Source organism: Fukomys damarensis, unplaced genomic scaffold (genome assembly GCF_012274545.1).
Source record: "Fukomys damarensis isolate Sample0158 unplaced genomic scaffold, DMR_v1.0_HiC HiC_scaffold_36, whole genome shotgun sequence".
Lineage (NCBI taxonomy): Eukaryota > Metazoa > Chordata > Mammalia > Rodentia > Bathyergidae > Fukomys > Fukomys damarensis.
The window spans coordinates 44,400,949-44,418,703 of record NW_022900948.1 but is presented as its reverse complement, the minus strand read 5'-3'; positions in this window follow the sequence as shown (position 1 = coordinate 44,418,703).

Below are 17,755 nucleotides of genomic sequence, written 5' to 3'. Positions count from 1 at the left end.
CCTAGTGTCTGGCCCTCCCCCAGGCCTATCCCTTGTCCCCAAGAAGGCCAGTGGCTACCTGTGGCAGGACGGGTTGCTCCAGCCGGGGAAGGGGGTGGGGGCTCCTCTCGTGTTCACCCCACCTTCCCTCCTGGGCCTGCCTCACCCAGTCGCATGCAGGGTCACTTCAACCCTCAGCATTGCATCACTCCCGCTGCTCCTGGACCATCTGTGGCTCCCTATTGCCACCTCGCCCTCCCTTGGGTCCGTCTAGCCCCTGGGGTAGGGAAGGGTCAAACTGGCCCTCGGGATCAGCCTACCTCTCCTGTTTTCCTAACCCTCTGTCTCTGTCTGTCTCTCACTTAACCCTGGGCCAGGAAGGAGGTTGGGCTGAGGGAAAGAGCTCAGGCTGCACGGGTAGAGTGGAGGCTGCCAGTGAGGAGATTAAACCGTGATTTAGCTGGAATTCTGCTCTTCTGCAACCTGGCTGAGTGTGTCCTTGGGCAAGTGTGTGTGTGTGTGTGTGTGTGTGTGTGTGTGAGCGAGAGTGTGTGTGTGGGTTGTTGTTGTTCCACGGGGGATTGAACTGAGGCTTTCACCCTGAGCTCTATCCTCAATCCTTTTTTGGGGGGTTGTGTTGAGACAGAATCTTGCTTATGTAGTCCAGGCTGGCCTTGAACTCACTGTGTAGCCCAGGTAATCATGGTACTCATGGTAATCCTCCTGCCTCAGCCTCCTGAGTGCTGCATTATAGATGTGGGCCACCACACCTGGCCCCAACCCCTTTTAAAAATCTTTTGTTTTGATACAGGATTTTACTAAATTGCCCAGGCACCTAGCAGCTTGTGCTCCTCCTGCCTCGGCCTCCCAGGATGCTGGGATTATAGGTGTGTACCACCACACCTGGCTGCAAGTGTGCATCTGAGGCTTGTTTCTCCAGCTGTCGAAGTAGCGTGTGTGACCTCGGGAGGGAAGGCGCTGAGGCCGGTAGCCCTTGGCCTGTGCGCTGAGCACCTGCTCAGTGGGAAAGTTCATGCCACAGGGGCCCTTGGTTCTTGCTGTTGCCTCGCAGACCACAGGCTCTGGGCTCAGAGCCACCTCCTGGGGGACCCAGGAGGGTGTCGGGTGCTGGGCGTCTCAGAGGCCCTGACCCGACTCGCTCTGGTGACTCTGGGCCACACCGCTCTCGGGAGCCAGAGGTCGGCGATGGGGGCGGCTCAGCTCCTGTAACCCACAGGGAAACGGAGGCTGGGGAAGGCGTAGCCCCCCCCCCAAGCTCGTTCCCGGCACCTTGGGCCTCAGGATGCCACCTTTTAATTTATAAGTTAATAAAAATAACAGGGCTTACTTTTCAAGGATTATTTTTTCCAGACTTAATGAAATGCTACAGTAATCAAGATATGAGATGTTGGCCTAAGGACAAGTAATAGATCAATAGGACAGAATAAGGAATACCAGAAATTATATATATATATATATATACGTAGAATAAAACAGATATACCTCTGCCAACTAGAAAAAGCACTCCTGTCTCCCCCAGAGGTTCAAGAACAAACTTTTGTGGGAACATTTCTTTCCTGTTCCTGGTGTTTCCTTGCACGTTAAGGGAGCTGATTTCCTGCAACACACTCAGCTTCTGCCCCTTTTGTGGGTGCCCAGGAAGCTAGGGCTGACTTACCTGATTGGCATGCGTGGCTTATGCCCCCTTTCTCTGCTTGGGAGCTGCCCCCAGCTGGGCCATTCCACCCCAACACCCATAGCACTACGCAGGGGTTAAGGTTGCCAAGTGCTTATTTTCAGTATGAAGAAATCCACTGGCCACACACCTATAATCCCAGCACTCAGGAGGCTGAGGCAGGAGGATCATCATGAGTTCAAGGTCAGCCTGGGCTACATATGGAGACCCTGAGAAAGAAGTGGGGGAGAAAAGAAGAAAGAGCTCACTGACTGTCACAACGACCCTCATCCTCCAACTTTGTATCAGTTTTTTTTTTTTTTGGAAAGACAATTATTTTCTTTTCTGGTTCCCAGCTGCTGCTGAATCTTCATCTCATATCCGGTCAGAATCCAGGAAGGGGAAAGGAAAGTTAGTTATTGAGCCCCTCCAAAGACATGAGCTGAAATCACAATGGGAATTATGAAATATCTGACGGTATGAAAAGGAAATAAATGCAAACTAAAATGTGTAGGACACAACTAAAATGATATTTATGAAGAAACATGGAGCCTTAAGTGCATCTGCTCTAAACCAGGAATGACTTAAACGTACGTGAGCAAAGCTTTCAACTAATGAAAGAAGGTTTAAAAATAGCGGGAGGAAGTAAACAATGCAGATAAGAATATGAACAGAAAGGGGATCAACAATTACGGAATGATCGACAAAGCCGAAATCTGGTTCTTTAAAAGACAAATAAAGCACATAAAGAACTAGCAAGTTAGTCGAGGAAATGAAAAAGAAAGGAACAAATATTAATAATAAGAATGAAAGAAGAGCCAGGCACGCACTGGGGCACACCGTGGTAATCACAGCTACTCAGGAGGCTGAGGCAGGCAGATTTCAAGCTTGAACCCAACAAGATTCTGCCTCAAAATTAAGACAGGGGGGATAGCTTAGTGTTCCTGGGTTCAATTCTCAGCATTGCTGAAAGAAAAAGAAAAAAAAGAACAAAAGGATGAAGCTACTTTTTTTGTTTTTGTTTGTTTGTTTTGGCTTCTTGAGACAGGGTCTCACTGTGTAGTTCAGGCAGATCTTAAACTCACTGTGTAGCCCTGGCTGGCCTCAGACTCACAATAATCCTTGTGCTTCAGCATCCAAAGTGCTGGGATCACAGGTGTGCACCACTATGCCCAGCGCGAAGCTACAGTTTTAAGAATCATAAATGAGACTGGGGATTTGGCTCAGTGGTGCCACTGCCTGCCTTGCAAGCGTAAGGACCCAAGTTCGATCCCCGGTACCATTTTTAAAAAATCATAAACGAAAAGAAGAATTTGTAGAAAATACAAAGTTTACTGAAAAAGAAGAAAAAAATGAAATCAATGGCTACTGAAGAAAATAAACCAGTATTTAAAAAATCACCCCTCGCGAGCCGGGCGTGGTGGCGCATGCCTGTAATCCCAGCACTCGGGAGGCTGAGGCAGGAGGATTGCTGTGAGTTCAAAGTCAACCTGGGTTATATAGTAAGTTCAAGGCCAATCTGAACTACATAGAGAGGCCCTCCCCAAAAAATATTAGAGTAAAAGACACATTGCCATGAAACCCCTTCCTGGTCTCGAACACACTTACCCCATCATTCTTACTTTCCGAAACAGCTTTGGAGCCTTTTTTTCTAAGGGTCTTTTTTTTTTTTTTTTTTGGTTTTTTGAGACAGAGTCTCACTATGTAGTTGAGACTGACCTGGAACTCACTATGTAGCCCAGGCTGGTCTTGAACTCACAGCAATCCTCCTGCGTCAGCCTCCCGAGTGCTGGGATTAGAGGTGTGCACCACCACGCCCAGCTTTTTTCTAAGTGTCTTTATGAGGTCTAATAATACAGTGAATGCTGCCGGTGAGCGTGGCCCAATGGAAAGGCAGCTCATAAAAACACGATACTGTCCTCAGCCACTTTACTTATCAGATCCAGCAGTATCATTTCTGTCTCTTCCCCAAAGTCACAATGACCAAGAAAAGGAAGCTTTGAATTGACTCTAGACACTGAGGAAACGACAACAGGGCAACTAAAGACCCTCAGGAAAGAGGACTCCAGAGCTGCTGCAGGAAGCGGTAAGGACGACGGGATGAGTGTGTTTTTTTTGGGGGGGCTATGACTGGTAGTCATGGCAACATGTCTTTTACTGCAACATATTTTAAAATTTAAACATTCAGTGTGTTTTCAGTCACACTCAGTGTCTTAGCTACTGTTCTCCTTGCCCAGACCAAATATCCAATGCCCAAAGTTAAAGGAGGAAAGGTTTATTTCAACTCACAGTTTGTAGAGATTTCTGTCCATAGGCGGTCGGCTCTGAGACGGGGTGGCCTGGCGGAGGGGTTTCCACAGGGGGGGGGGGAGAAACGGTTCACAGCAGATCAGGCAGCAAGGCAGCCAGCACTGAAGTAGCAAGCAGCAAGCGACCAGCAGCTGCACTGGCCCTCTTTCTGCCCCTCATATTTTATCCAGGCCACCGGCCTTAGGGTGGGTTGCACACACTCAGGGAGGGGCACCCTTAATCCTCCCCAGGAGGATGCCAAACCAATGAGCGGGCTGATTTAGTAATCACACACCAGTGATCTCAGCCACCTCTGAAAGGTCCTGCCTAGGGCTGCATGAGCCTTTGGGGGAACATTTAGACACAGTTTAGTATTTTTAATTTTTAAAAATTCATGCCTGCTTGTTTTGTGTTGCATTTTTTGCTATTTCTTTTCCTAACCAACTTGAAGATCTTAAGCGTGCTGTCTCCAGTGCATTTCACAGAGAGGGCCGGGGTTCGAGTTTCCACGGTACTGAAGTCACCTTGCGATGGCTGACTTTGCTAACTGTCGAGTAGGTGCCACAGTCCGCATCCGGCCTCCTCACCACGTCGTGTCTGAGTCTAGGCAGCACTGAGGACTTGCTCTGGTCAGCAGAATGTGGCGAACATGTTGAGTGTCACCTTTTGGTGCCATGAGAGAGGCCTGTCTTGCTAGCAGACGGGTGCAAGACTTTCCCTGAGGGCCAATGGAACAAGTGGTCCTGGTGGGAAAGCTCTGTGCCGGTTGTTGTAGCTCTGACTAGCTGTCCCCGCAAAGCCTCATGGTGTCACAGGTGGGGCTTTTCAGAGGTGGCTGGATCTAGGGTGGGTAAGGCTGGGACTAAGGGAGTGATTCTAGGATAAAGGTGCCCCCCTGGCTGTGAGTGCTACCTGCCCTAAGGGTGGGTGGCCCACCTGGAATGTAAGGCACAGAAAGAGGACTTCTGCCAAGCTGCTGCCTGCTAGTGCTTGCTGCTTTGCTGTCTCCTGCCTGCTCTGCCATGAACTGTTTCTGCTCTGCAGGGCCCCCCTGCCTTGGACCCAGCCAACTGTGGACTGAAACCTTTACAGACCGTGGGCTGAAATAAACCTTTTCCTCATAAACTTAGGTGTCGGGTCTTTTGTCTCAGCACTGAGAAAGTAATTAAGACAGAGGGAATCGTAGGCAGCCTCTAGGGGCCTCCAGGTGCCACTCAGTCAGCACAAACCAGGGTGCCCAGTTGCACTGTGGGAAAGAATCGAGCCCTCCCAGCAACCCCAGCAACCTTAGAGGTGGATCCCTTCCCAGCTGGGCCTCCAGGTGCGACCACGGCCTTGCTGCAGCTGCAGTTGTGAGACCCTCCAAGCCGAAGGTCCGGCTCAACTCTGCATGGTCTTTGGACCCCCAACCTGTGAGATAATAAATGCATGGGTCATGCCTGCAACCCCAGAACTCTCGGAGGCAGACAGGAGAATCTCCAGGTTTAGACCAAGCTGGCGCATAGTGAGACCTGTCTCAAAAACACAAAAGCCAACCCAAACCTCCTGTTGCTTTAATCCACCAAACTTGTGATTTGTTTGAAGATGAGAGGACTAATTATATATATTCCTCTACACTTAACTTTTCTTTCTCTTTTGTGAGGCGCTCAAGATGAGACAGAAACAGGGGCCTCCTCTGCACTGGCCACCACTGAGCTCCCTGCAGCTCCTTTTCGGTTTTTGGTACCGGAGATCGAACTCTGGTCCTGGCACTTGCGAGACAGGCGGCGGAACCGCTGAGCTAAATCCCCGGCCCTCAGTTGTCATGTTTAATGTGGGACCCATCAATTCTGTCTTCATCTGAGTGAGGCTTTTAGAATTTATGCACGTTTGTAATCCCGGCACTCAGGAAGCTGAGGCAGGAGGATCGCCATGAGTTTGAGGCCAGCCTGGACGACATAGCAAGTCCGTGTCTCAAAAAATAATAATAAATAAATTTTTTGTGATTTTTTTTCCATATATGAGAAACTCAAAATATAAATAAATCAAAGAGCAAAAGAAATGGTAGATAATAGGAGACAGGGAGACAGATCTTCTGCGCGTGGAATGGGGACCCAGAGACAGAGAGGGAAGGAAGAGGGAGATGTAAAACATTCAGGGTGCTGTGCGTGTGCTGCAGCCCCCCACGGGGATGTGGTGCTGTGTACTGGTCACAGACACGGACTGACACCATAAACACTGAAGAAGGAACGGTGCCCTCAGTGGGATGTGTTTAGCCCCTGGAACACAGTCTGAGCCGGAGTTTGGGCAAAGCCCCCCCCGCCCCGGTGCCTGAGGTGTCCTTTGCTTGACAATAAACTGCCACGCTCTGCACTAAAACACAAAACCGAACACAAGTGTGAGGGGCACAGGGAGAATATGGGCTTTTACTTTCTTCTGTATTTTGTTACTCTTTTTTTTTTGAGACAAGGTCTTGCTCTGTAGCCCAGGCTGGCCCTGATTTTGAAGCAGTCCTGCCTCAGCCTCCTGAGTGCTGGGATCACAGGCGTGCGCCAATACGCCAGGCTGGATTTTTGTTTGCATGAGCTGAATTGTTCCTGTGCGACTTATCTTATTCACCCTCAGATCCGCACAGCCAGTGGGTGTTATTCTGTGTAATAATATTTCAGTCGTTCTTAGCTTTGTCCGGCATTCCACTGCGTGTCTGCGCTACAATTGAGCTGTTCCTCCCTTATCCACAGTTTTGCTCTCTATACTCTTCGTTACCCATGGCTAAACACGGTGGCCAGATATTACATGGAAAGTTCCAGAAACAAAAGTTCACCAGGCATGGTGGCGCATGCCTATAATCTCAAGAGCTTGAGAGGCTGAGGCAGAATGATTGCCATGAGTTTGAGGCCCAGCGTGGGCTGAATAGTGACACCTTGTATCAAAAAGCAAACAGCCAGGGGTGGTGGCGCACTCAGGAGGCTGAGGCAGGAGGATCACTGTGAGTTCGAGACCAGCCTGGGCTACATAGTTCCAGGTTGGTCTCAACTACATAGTGAGACCCTGTCTCAAAACAAACAAAAAAACAAACAAACAAACAAAAACCTAAGCAAAATCCTCGGTTTTCACATTTCAAGTCGCACGAGGACATCTGACCAGTCCTGCTCTGTCCTCCCTCGGTTGTGAACCATCCCTCTGCCCCACGTATCCACGCTGTATATGCTCTGAGCCTGTAGGTCACTTTTTTCTATCTAGTTATCAGGTTGGTTGTCACCCTATCCCAGTACTTGGCCTGTGTAACCCCTAGGGGCTAAAACAACGGTTCAAAGAAGGTACTAGGGCTTCAGATCTATTTGTTTTCTGTTGCTGTAACAAAATACAGAGGCTGAGCCATTTGAAAGGGAAAGAGGTGGATTTCGCTGTCACCCATGGAGCTGGATGTCCACACAGGACAGCAGGGAGGGACACAAAGGGAGAGGTCGGCCAGGGAGACAGGAAGCCAGAGAGCATGCAGAGGAGCCAGTGTTGCTCTTGAACAGCAACCCCCTGGTCATGGCGCAGGTCCAGAGCAGCCCCTGGAGCCTCAGGTGTTGAGAGCTGGAAGGTGTTGGAGGGTGATGGCTGCTGCGGGTGCTGGCTGGAGATGTGGGTAGCTGGTGGCTGCCTTTGGGGGTGGCTCTCCCTTCCCCACCCCTCCCTTCCTGTTCTGTGTGCGTCCTCCCGTCACAGCTGAGGGTTCTCTGTCACACCCACCTGCCACGCCATGGGCCACCATGCTCTCCCTGCCTGGGGGCCGGGCGACCATGGACTGAATCCCCCCAACCCTGAAGGCTGAGCCAAAAAACCACCTCTCCTTCCTTGAGGCATGGGTGTCAAGTATTTTGCTCCAGCAATTGGAAAGTGACTAATATACTCCTCAAGAGAACTAACCAGAGTCACGCTAGGAAGACCTCGGTCCCTTGAAGGGAAGTGAACCCCGTGATCTAAGGATGCCCCACGCCCACCCTCCTCACACAGCAGCCACACTGGGACCAGGCCTCCAGCATGAAACTGGCAGAACATTCACATCCCAGTTGTGGCCTATGTCTCAACCATGCCATCTGCGAGCTGAGACAAGTCCAGTTCCTTCTCTTCATTTCTTACACTAAATTTCCTAGGCCGGGTGTGGTGTTACACGCCTGTATTCCCAGCACTCGGAGGCTGAGGCAGGAGGATTGTCACGAGTTTGAAGGCAGCTTGAACTACATAGCAAGACTCTGTCTCAAAAAAAACCAAACGACAACAACAAAAAAACACTTTCTTGTTTTATTCCACAGAAAGGCTGTACCATATAATTTTTTTTTGGAACCTGGGATCAAACTCAGGACCTTGCGCTTGCCAGGCAGGTGTGGGACCACTGAGCTACATCCTTGGCCCTAGACTTAGTTTTTTATCTGAATTTCCCTAATGATGAGGTAACGAAACTGACATCTCATCCACTTATTTCTCATTTATGTCTTCTTTGGTGAATCTTCAAATCTTTTGCTCATTTAAAAAAATCTGATACATCCTCATCTATTCCGGAAACAAGTCTTTTGTTGGATGTATGAGCAGCAAATAGTTTCTCCCAACCTGTGCACTCGCTTTTCACTCTCTTCACACACACAAAAAAATTTTTTTAAGAGGAAAATTTATTGGGAAACAGGATTGGGGAACAGGAATAGCCCCGGAGAGGCAGGTGGGGTCCTGAATGAGTTAGCCAGGAGCCCAATTCTCAAAGGAAGTTTTAGGAAACTACAATCAACCAATAAGATTACAAGAGTAGTCGCTTAGGTAACAGTGACCCAATAGCAACAAAGGTGTACAGATGACGTCATCAGACTTGGTTGATAATCTGTAGTCTCAGTCTTCTTAGTCTTACTGGGTGGAGGAAGAAGGCCGCCCCCAGTGAGACAATGGTCTAGCTACACCGAAAGCCCAACAGGGTGCAGCCAATAATTCCAAGCTCCCTTCACCCCTAGGGAAGTAGGCGGACCCGGCCATTGTGACGTCACTGTTCTTCCGCTTTGCCTCCAGCCACGAGCTCCCCGCATCCTCGCCCTCTGCGCCGACCTCACGGGCCCAGCCCCGTCTGACTGCCTGTGGTATTTCTACCTAACCTCGTCTTCCTCACTCTCTGAACAGACACCCCTAAGTCCCGTTAGTGGAGCAGTTTCCATCTGACGGCTTCCAGCTGAGAAGGGCGGATGTAGGGGGAGACTGCAATCGGGCCCCCTGCAGAGAGTCTCTTCACAAAAGTAAGAGAAGCAAAATTTTAAGTTTTGAATGAAATTTAATTCATCAATTTTTAATTTTGTGTCGTATTTAAGAAAGAACACTTTCGTATCCCAAGGGTACAAGACCCCTTTTTTTCCTATAAGTTTTGTTTTTTTACATTTTATATTTAGGTCCCTAATAAATTTTGAGTTATTTTTGGTATAACATGAGATAAATCTCAACTTTTTTTTTTTTTTTTGCATATGGATATCCAATTTTTCCCACCCTGTTTGTTGATTAAAAAAAAGAAAAAGCTTTCGTTTCGTTTCGTTTCGTTTTTTGAGACAATCTGCCTTGTAGTTTAGGCTGGCCTTGAACTCACTAGGTAGCCCAGGCTGGCTGTCAACTCTTGGCAACCCTCCTGCCTCAGCCTCCTGAGTGCTGAGATGACAGGCAGGTGCTATCACACCTGGTTTTTGTTTTGTTTTTTTCTGTTTGTTTTGGTACTGGAGATCAAACTCAGGACTTTGCTCTTGCAAGGCAGGCATGGTGCCACTGAATTAAGCCCCCAGCCCCTGCCTGGTTTATTCATGCAATTCTATTTATGAACACTGTTTCATGATTTCTAGTGAATTCTGCCTTTTCCGATTACTGCAATCATAGTAATCTTGGAATCAGATGGTGTGAGTCCTCCAACTTTCTTCTTCTTTTTAGAAAACTTTTTGTTATTTTAGTTCCTTTACCTCCCCACATGAATTTTAGAATCAACTTACTGATTTCTACAAAAAAATCTTGGATTTTCTTTTCTTTTTGAGGGGAGGGGTACTAGGAATCGAACTCGGGACCTTGTGAGGCAGGTGGCAGCACCACTGAGTTGAATCCCCAGCCCATTCTTGGATTTTCTTTAGGATGGGACCAAATCTACAGATCAGTTTGAGGATAACAAACAGTTTAACAATATTGAGTCATAGCCGGGTGTGGTGGTGCACACCTGTAATCCCAGCACTCAGGAGGCGGAGGCAGGAGGATCGCTGTGAGTTCAAGACCAGCCTGGGCTACATAGTGAGTTCCAGGTCAGTCTCAACTACATAATGAGACCCTGTCTCAAAAAAAACAAAAACAAAAAACAATATTGAGTCTTCCAGTCCACGAACATGGTGTATCTCTCCATTTTTCAGTTTTCAGCTGTATACTTAGTATTTTGTAGTCTTCAGCAAATATTTACACCTAAGTATTTAATTTCTTGGTGCTGTTTCTTGGTTTCAGTTTCCTGTTATTCGTTGTGACGACAGAGGAACACAATTTGTATTTTTATTTTTTGGGATGCCAGTTTGGATTCAGTGATCTTGTTAACTTTATCAGTTCTGTGGGACTTTAAATGTGAACAGTCGTCTTTGTGTGGGAACAGAGGCAGAGCTTTCTTTCCTTCTATGCTGGGTGCCTTTCTGTTTTGCCTTATTGTAGCAGCAAGGGATTCCTTTATGTGTTGACTAGGAGAACACAGAGCACACCTCCCTGCTCTGGTTCCAAACCTAAGGGGAAAACATTTAGTCTTTCGCTATTAAGAAGTATGATGTTAGCAATCTGATGACCAACCCCAAGACAAGGGCCTGCTTTCTAGGGCTTCAGAAAGCACCATGGAGGTAAAGTGAAGTGTGTCACCGGTGTAGGAGGGAGTGGAATCCTGGGAAAGCTAGGATGGGAGAACAGGAAGGAGGGAGAACCATCTCAGAGTACTGGGCTTGACACTCACCGCTACTGACTGCTTGGTGGGCACTGAATGAGTCCCTGCCTTTTCAAGCACCGTCAACCACAGGAAAGCCCGTGGGGCAGGAGGTGGGAATGCTGCCCAGGTTGTACCCACACGGAGTTGGTAACTGGGACTCAAGTGGCCAAGACCCTCATTAACTGCCACAGCCAAGAGGATTCAAGATGTCACATAAGAGGATGTAATAAACTTACCATTCACATATGCTTAATCTGTTTGTTAAATCTTCATTTGCATTTATACATAGAGTTGTGTTGTGTTGTGTTGTGTTGTGTTTTGTTGATTTATTTTGTTTTTTGAGACAGGGTCTCACTATGTAGTTGAGACTGACCTGGAACTCATTATATAGCCCAGGCTCGTCTCAAAGTCACAGCGATCCTCCTGCCTCAGCCTCCCGAGTGCTGGGATTAAAGGCGTGATCCATTACTTCCTGCTGGGATTAAAGGCGTGATCCACTACTTCCGGCTGTTTTTTGTTTTGTTTTGTTTTGTTTTTTGAGACAGGGTCGCACTTTATAGTGCAAGCTGGCCTTCAACTTGTGGCAGTCCTCCTGCCTCAGCCTCCCGAGGGCTAGGATGACAGACGTGTGCTGCCACATCTGGCTTTAATGTATGTAGTTTAAAGCATCGAGTAGGTCCATGCGATTTATTATCAGAAACTTCTGTCCTCAATCCCAGTTCCTCCACTTTCTGCTCCTAGACAAAAGCATCTTCAACTCCTGACATTCACACATCCACATTTCTGTTTTAGGCATGGTCTGTCAGCTTCCCAATCACCTGACTTCACCAGCAACGCCAGCCCCTGCGCCTGCTCACCTTCCTGCCGTCCTACCACTCTTCCAATGTCTTCCAGTCGTAAATGTGCTTAAATCATAACGTGGGCTGAGTTGTTGGGTGTTTTGGTTTTTTGGGTTTTTTGGTACCGGGAGTTGAACTCAGGGCCTCGCTCTTGCTAGGCAGGCGAGCGCTGTGCTACTGTTACATCCCTGACCCCTGGGCTCAGTGTTTAAAGTTTACGGTGTTATGATTACATAAATCCTCGTTGCCCCCCTGAAACATAGAATACGGTTGTCGCTTTTCTTTCACACCCTCTTGTTTCCCTCGCAGTAACACTACCGGAGTGTTCGTTATCTTAGTTTTGGGTCATTTTCATGAATCCATGCAAAACTCTTCCTCACCAGCAAGAATGGCTTCTCACCGCTGCTGAGCACATCATTCCATCTCTCAACTGCATTTTCTTGGACTTTTTTCCCCTCCAGATTCTTCTAATCTGTTCCAAACTGTTCTGGTTTCCGGTCCTGTTGGGTCCTCCCTTTACCACCAACCTGCAAATCTCTCTCTCTCTCTCTCTCTCTCTCTCTCTCTCTCTCTCTCTCTCTCGTGTCCTCTGTATTTGTTTTTCATCCTTAATTCTTCTTGGCTTATTCCCTTATTTATTTATTAGTACCGGGGATCAAACTCAGGTCCTTGTGCTTGCGAGGCAGGCGGCAGAACCACTGAGCTAAATCCCCAGCCCTATTCCCTTATTTTGCTAATAAATTCCCAAGGAAGAATGCCTGAAAACTAAATTTTTCAGTCTACCTTTTTTCCCTTTTGTGCCAGGGATCAAATTCAGGACCTTGCGCTTGTGAGGCGGCACATCTTTTCTTTGCTAGGCTTTGTTGTTTTGCTCTGGCTTCTGGAATATTCTTCATCTTTCCTCTTATTTTCCAACCCCACAAGTGAATTTTTAATTTGTGCTAAGAAGGAGATAATTTTGTTCTCAAAAATGTTCCTTTTTTTGTTTCTATTTTTTGTTTTTTTGAGACAGGGACTCACTATGTAGTTGAGACTGACCTGGAACTCACTGTGGAGCCCAGGCTGGTCTCGAACTGACAGTGATCCTCCTGCCTCAGCCTCCTGAGTGCTGGGATTACTGGCGTGTGCCACCACGCCCAGCCTAAAATGTTCCTTTTTAATAAAACTGTGTTCTTGTTTAATGCATGCTATAGCTCCTTAGTGATAACTTCTTGGCATTTTCTTGTGTTTCCTCCAAGTTTCTACCAATTCCTTCTTGTTCCTCTCTGTGTTAGAAGCTTCCCGTGGGTACCTGGTGACCCTTGGCTTCTGGGCACGAGGCTGCTCAGAAGCTCTGACCTCTGAGCTGCTGCCAGTCAGGAGCTCCCTGGTTGGGAGAGGGGTTGGGGTCCCTGTGGCAGCTCCCTGACATCTTCCTGCTGGTCCTGTCAGACCTGTGGGTTATCTCTGTCCCTCCTCTCTGCCAGCCGGGAGCCTTGATCTTCGGTGCACAGACCTTCACTTGCCTCCTCTCTTTGCAGAATGCAGTCCCTGCCCGGGCTGGACCTGCCGCCCTGCAGTCGGGAGCCTGGCTCTCCCTGTCCACAGCGTGAGCCCCGGCCTTCTGCAGGTGGGCGGTGGAGACCACGCGCTGGGGAACGGAAGCCACCCCGGTTGCCCACCGCTCTTTAACTCTCTCCCCGTGTCACTGGGGCTCCCCTGCTCCTTTCTTCCATGCCGGCTTTGCCTTGGGGCTGCCTTTGTCTCCCGGCTTCCCTCATCTGTCTGCTTTCCAGTTTCAAACTTTTCTCTGTCATTGTGTTACTTGGAAAATTCCTTTTCGGCCACTTTAAAGGAGGATGGTGGTGGTGGTAGGAGAAACAGGGGCAAATACCTGTCTGTGTTTAATCTGCTTTCTTTAAACTGAAACTCTTCTTTTTGATATTTCCCAAAACTTCATTACGTCTTTAGTCATTTTCATAAGAGCTCTGTTTATTGCGCTAGTTCTTATTTTGTTTTTGGGGGTTATTTTTTCAGATGATCTTGCTATGTAATTCAGACTAGTCTTGAACTCTTTACGTAGCCAGGGCTGGCCTTGAACTCATGGTGATCCTCCTGCCTCGGCCTCCCAGTGCTGGGATTACAGGTGTGGGTCACCGAGCCCAGCTAATCACAGCTTTGTTTGCTGGCAAATCTACCTGCCCAGCCCCTGCCCAGGGCCTCCGAGGTCTGCTGTCCCCTGCATCTTCCAGTTGGTTTCACCTTGGCTCTCCCTGAGGCCTGCTGTTTCGGCGGGGGTGTGGGGTGGGGGCGTGGTCGTCTGTGGGAACCCTGGGCGCGAGGTCCCTGACCTTTCTCATGTGTGTCTTGTTTCCACCCAGGCCCTGGGGACCTTTCTTGCATTAAATTCTGGTGTTTGGAGCCTCCAGAGCCCGTGGGAAGCGGGGGAGTCTAAATTTAAACCCCAAGTCTCTCGAGGGTCCGCGCTGGTGACAAATCCCCATGCAGCCAGGCGCTGTAGGAGGGGAGCTTCCCGGTGACCTGCCTGGGCCCGGAGCTGTCCACCGCGGTTCTCACCCAGCCTGTGCACCCTGCTGGGCTGGGGACTCCAAGGCCCCGCCCCGCCGCCAGCCCCTGACTCCCGGGGCTCTCTGTCTCTGTCCCTGGGGAGTTCCCGGCCTGTCTGGCAAGCTCAGCCCCGCATTTAAAGGGATGTTTGTTACATTTTCTTTACCATTTCCAGGGAGTTTCTGCCTTATCGCTGCCCATGGAAGCCTTGTGGTTTGGGCTGCTGTTTTAGAAATATTTTCTGCACCTCCCCACAGCACAGCAGCAGACAGCCGGGAATATTAGGGAAAGGAACTGAGTTTTCACGTTTCTCCTTGGGGATGAAGCCAAGCAGCCGTAACTTCTGAGCAGCCGGCCTCGACGTCTTTTGGGGGTGCTGGGCCCGAGCCCGGGGCGTCATTCACGCCTAACGCGTGCTCTGCCACTGTCTGTGCTCGTGATCGCGGCCCCCAGCCGCACCTTCTTAGACCCTGACGCTGCCACCCTGCCCAGGCCCGCGGTCCGTGCCGTCGGCCCCTGTCTTCTCCTTGTCCGCTGGGCCCGGTGTCCGAGGCGCCGCATAAACGCGAGTCCAACTGCGGGAACCACAGCCCCAGCTCCGGGTTCGGATTGCACCAAATGGAAGAAGTGGTTTAGGCGGCTTGGGTAGCAGAACTTTCTCTCCCCTGAGTCCCGCCTCAGCTACTCAGGACAGCGGAGGTTCAGAGGGCCTGGAATTAGCCCTCCGGGGAGCCCAGCCTGGGAGAGGAAGAGAGCAGGCTCCTGACAAGGTGAGAGCCTCATGGCTCTGTCAAAGCTTAAACAGGTAGGGAGGCCCTGACGGTGTACGCATGCGCGTGTGCAAGGACGAAGCCGACCGCTCTGGGGATGAGGTGGGGGAGCTGTGCCAAAATCTCTGCCTTTGCCTCTCAGTTCCTCTCAGGCTGGCCTTGAACTCAGGATGCAGCCCAGGCTGGCCTCGAATTCATGGCGATCTTCCTGCCTCAGCCTCCTCAGAGCTGGGATTAGTCATGTGCCACTATGCCGGGTTTACACCGGATTTCAAAGGTGTACTATGGCAAAATCAAAAAGCAATAAACAAACAAACAAAAAACCCCTCCCAAACCTCATAACTGAAAATATTTATTACTATCAAGTTGATAATATTTTGGATATATTAGGTTAATGCAAGTATCCTCAGAAAGAAACCCACCAGCTTTTTTTCACCTCGTTTTAAGGCGGCGACCAGAAAACTGAAGGTGATGTACATGGCTCATATTCGTGGCTCTCGTGGCCCCTGTTTCTCTTGATCTTGGCCCAAAGGCCAAGGCACGATGGTCTTCCTACTGTTTCCCTTGGTTGGGGCTGGTCTGGGTGAGGGTCTGCGGGTCCTAAGCTAATGGTGTCCCCTGACTGCCCATGGCCACCTTGGGGCAGGCAGGATAATGCCCAGCACCCAGTGCCTGTCAGCTCCAAGTTGGTTGCTGTGGGTTTAGGTGGCAGCTCACCTGACTCTCCTGCACTGATACCCTGGACCTCAGTTTTCTCTTCTGTAAATGGGCACGCTTGTGTCCCCTGAGGAACCAGGTGGTCTGCTGCTTTGAAAAATAACAAACACCAAAACGTGTCATGTAAAAGGCACAAGATCCCAATAACGAATGTAACTGTACTGTATACCTAAAATGTACCAATAAACTCAATTAAAAAAGAAAGAAAGAAAAATAACAAACACCAAAACGTGTCATGTAAAAGGCACAAGATCCCAATAACGAATGTAACTGTACTGTATACCTAAAATGTACCAATAAACTCAATTAAAAAAGAAAGAAAGAAAAATAACAAACATACATGTAATCCCAGCATGGGGAGGCTGAGGCAGGAGGGTCACTGTGAGTTCAAAGCCAGCCTGGGTTACACAGTGAGAAGCCATGAAGAGGCTTAGCCCTCCTTCCCAGTCCCCCGCCCTGTCCTTGCTCAAGCCATAACGCAGGTAAACCAGAGTGAGTCCTCACCTACCTCCATCTCCTCCACCTGCTGCCTCCTCCCCAGTGCCTGGCACAGGGCGGGAGCCCAGACCTTCATGTGGAATGAATGTGTGCTGGTAACACCACTGACTTTCCCTTTGGCTGTAAAACCATACCTGCTTCTGCATCACAGCGAAAAGCTGCCAGGCCAGGGGCACAGCCAGACTTTGAGAGCTACTGTCCTCATTGAGGTCTCTGAGTCATGGACGTGGGGCAGAGGAGGAGAGGTGGGGTGCAGTTACTGAGGTGGGGGCTGTGGCTCCTGCAGCGGCTCAGGGAACAGAGATCACCCTGGGCTTGGCGTGTGCAAGACTGGCCGCAGGAGCATTTACCCACCTGCTCCTGTCCTCCACGTGGAAGTGTGTCCTGTGGCCCCTGCTCTCCCTCATTTTGGGGTTGCACCCCTGGCCCCAGGAGGCCTTGGTGAAAGCCCTGAGGCAGGAGCACCTGTTCACGGGGGGACCCTTGCCAGCCGGAGACAGGGCCTCCACCCCGCAGCTGGGATCCAAGACGGCCCAGGCACAGAAAGTGTCTGCCACATTTCCTAAAATCGCTAGACACCAAAAGCAAGTCACAGCAGGGCCGGGGACTGAGCTCAGTGGTGCCGCTGCCTGCCTCGTGAGCACAAGGTCCTGAGTTCAATCCCTGATACCAAAATACATAAATAAATAAATAAATAAATACATAAAATAAAATAAAAAAATTAAAAAAAAGCAAGTCACAGTTGCTATGGAAAATAGAAGATCCAGAGTGGAACTTGGGGGCTTTGGGACAGAAAGAAGGAGCTATAATTTGTCTTTTGGGTTTTTTTTTAAGGAGCTACAATTTGGGCTTGGGGACGCATCTGTGAGGTTACTGATTCCATCCCTAGCACTGCAAAAAAAGGAGGAGCAGGAGAAGGGGAAGAGAGAGGGGCGGGCTATGTATCAACAACAGATTCTCTTTACTCAATTCGACCTCGTTTTGACCTCAACCCTTAGCACAGCAAAGTAAAACAACAGAGGAACTCGGAAAAAGTAAGGCAGCTAAATGTCTCCAAGACTCCCGCGCCTCCCAAAGCGGATCCAAAGGTCGCCAATAGAGACGAAATCAAGCAGCAGCAGACACTGACCTGTACAAAATGATTAAAAAAGAAGCAAAGAAACTCGGAGAGCTCAAAGACGACACAGTCCAAAGGCAGCAGGACAACCTGACCGATGTGGTTATGCAAGAAACAACGGGCAGTGGCTCGGGGAGGGGGGCAAAAAGCGCGGGAATTTCATTGTATCAGCCAAGCAGAGCCCTTCTTAATTCACCAGGCAAGGGAAGTCCCTTGCCAGCTTCCAAGCTGTGGTCTTGGTAAAAAGGTGCCAATGTTGTTCATCTTCACTGGCACCAAGTGTTAGGCTTTACGTAGAAAATGTCCCCCAGTGGGCCGGGGATTTAGCTCAGTGGTTCCACGACCTGCCTTGCAAAGGCAAGGACCTGAGTTCGATCCCTGGTACAAAAAAAAAAA